We start from the raw sequence: 2,602 nt of genomic DNA, 5'->3' as shown, positions 1-2,602 counted from the left end.
GTAGAGCAGGGTTTCACCTTGTCGGCCAAGCTGTCCTCCAACTCCAGGCCTCAGATTATCCACCTGCCTCGGCCTCCCAAAGTGCTGGGATTACAGGCATGAGCCAACAGCCCCAGTACCTCTTATTTTTAGGTTATCTCTTGCTCTTCAGGAAGGCTCTGTAGAAAAAAGATTTAGGGTGTATGTTTGCTTGGAAGAGAAGGAGAGTCACATGCCAGGATGGGGACCACGCTCTGTGGGAAGACTCTAAGGAGAGCACTGAGTCAAGACAGGGATTGGTTATTGTACAAAAGTGGTGGTGAATGAAAGGCAAATAGAGAAGACAATGCATAAGATGAGGATTACAAGGAAAACTGATTTGATCACTTGGGTTTTTATCTTGGTGTGGCTGCTTCTTAGTCAGGTGGCCTAAGGCAAGTTACTTAGCCCTAGAAAACTGATCTCATTTACTCATTCATAAAAGGGCAATACAGGCCGGGCGCGGTGGCTCACACCTGTAATCCCAGCACGTTGGGAGGTCAAGGCGGGTGGATCATGAGGTTAGGAGATCAAGACCATCCTCCCTTACACCGTGAAACCCCGTGTCTCTACTAAAAATACTAAAAATTAGCTGGGCGCGGTGGCGAGCACCTGTAGTCCCAGCTACTCGGGAGGCTGAGGCAGGAGAATGGCATGACCTGGGAGGTGGAACTTGCAGTGAGCAGAGATTGCGCCACTGCACTCCAGCCTGGGTGATAGAGCGAGAAAAAAACTCAAAAAAAAAAAAAAAAAAAAAAAGTCAATGCAAAGAATACTTACCTCACAGATGCTCAAGTAACTTTATCCTTCAAACACGGACAATTTTAAGAGTAGAAAGGGGCACTATTGATAATTATGCTGGAACAGCAAGAGTAAACCATGACTCTCTTGGGCAAACTCAAATGCCCTATTTATGGGGCTGAATGCATTAAGCCACCTAATATCCGCAATGTTCTCTGATGGATGTCTGCTGTGTTGCAAGTATTCAGTAAACGTCATTACTTTCACTAGTGATGACCTTGGATAAGTCACTAACCTTGTCTAAGTCAATTTCCTCACTGTAAAATGGAGATAATAGTAGTATCTACTACATGGAATTGTTTTAAGAATTAAATAAAATGATGCTTATGATGCATTGGCCACAGTGCCTGGCACATAGTAGATGCTCAATGAAGTTAAAATATTATTATTGGGTCCATGGTTGGGAATGATATGAGAAGAATAAGACAATTTTAAAACTTCCGAAATTTCTTTTTCCAGGTCAATGTTGAGGTGATAATTCACACATTTGTGAAGTGTTTGTCCTTGCCATTAAAATAAATGTAAAGGCAAATTTAGATAAGTAAGCTTTTATTTTTGTTAATAGTGGTCAGTAAAATATAATGAAAGGAGCACTGATTTTGAAGTCGAAAGTTCTGTATCGCAGCCACAGAGTCATATTTACTAGCCACATGACTCTGAGGAGGTCATTTCATCCTTAGAAGCCACAGTTATCTTATCTGAAAAGTAAGGATGGACAGTCTCTCAAAATTGCTGTGTGGACCATGAGATAGCATGGCTGTAGGTAAACTGTAAAATGTATGAGAATTCAAGAGACTACACCTGATAGTGATACCTCCCACTCTAGCCCTACCCTGGCTAATGAAACACTCCCCAATCTTTGTTGTTGTGCCTTATGGAAAAAAAAATGAGGAATAAAGTAACATATGATTAATACCTCCTCCACCCCACACAGTACCTAAAAGATGCTTCAATTCTTTCAATTCTCTTCCTCTTGATACTCTTGGCCAGTGAGTATATTCCTAACAGATCCAGGCCACAGGAAACCATCCCACTGTCATGTTCAGTTATTCAAAATGCTTCCTGTTCTCTTCATCCCTATTTCATTCAGCCTATGCTTCTGAACCACCACTCTCATGCCCCAGATTATTCCTATCAACAGAGGGCCAATTCAGCTACTTCCTCTCAACACTAACATTAGCATATCTGAAATGCACACTTCGATTATGATTAAGACTGGGTTAAGTTTACTGTAAGTACTGTAAACACCATTTCCCAGTTTATATCATTCATCAGGCCTTTTCTCTCATACTTCCAAGCATGTAAATCTTGGACACACACCAGCACACACATTCAGAGGCCTTGGCCAGCAAAATAGCCAGATGGGTGATAAAGGGTGTCTAAACATAGCTTATATTACTAATACAGTTTTTGGTTAAGAAAAGGCTATAAAGGTTCCCTGAACCATATCCTGACCCCTACTCTACACCACTCTCTTTCCTTACGTTATTTTATTTCCATAAGTCAGTGTCAGGCCAACAAGAAAAAGCCCATTGATGGGACCCCAGACTTTCTTCTGTGCTCTCTGTGTAAGGTTACAACATTCCTGACACTCTCACTGATGAAGAGGTAGAGCTTGATCTTAGTAAATAAATACAGCTTGGTTTGGGGGTTACAATTCTTAGTAGCTCAGCCAGATGGGACTGGAAGTAAACTGTTGTACAAGCATGGTTTGAAGGAATTTACACCTTTCTTGAAAATGTTGTCAGTTGTCTTTTACATTATTCTATTAGAATTTAAGAGC

This window comes from Mandrillus leucophaeus, unplaced genomic scaffold (assembly GCF_000951045.1).
Source record: "Mandrillus leucophaeus isolate KB7577 unplaced genomic scaffold, Mleu.le_1.0 Scaffold952, whole genome shotgun sequence".
NCBI classification, from domain to species: domain Eukaryota; kingdom Metazoa; phylum Chordata; class Mammalia; order Primates; family Cercopithecidae; genus Mandrillus; species Mandrillus leucophaeus.
The sequence above is the reverse complement of the archived record's forward strand: the minus strand, read 5'-3'. Positions refer to the sequence as shown.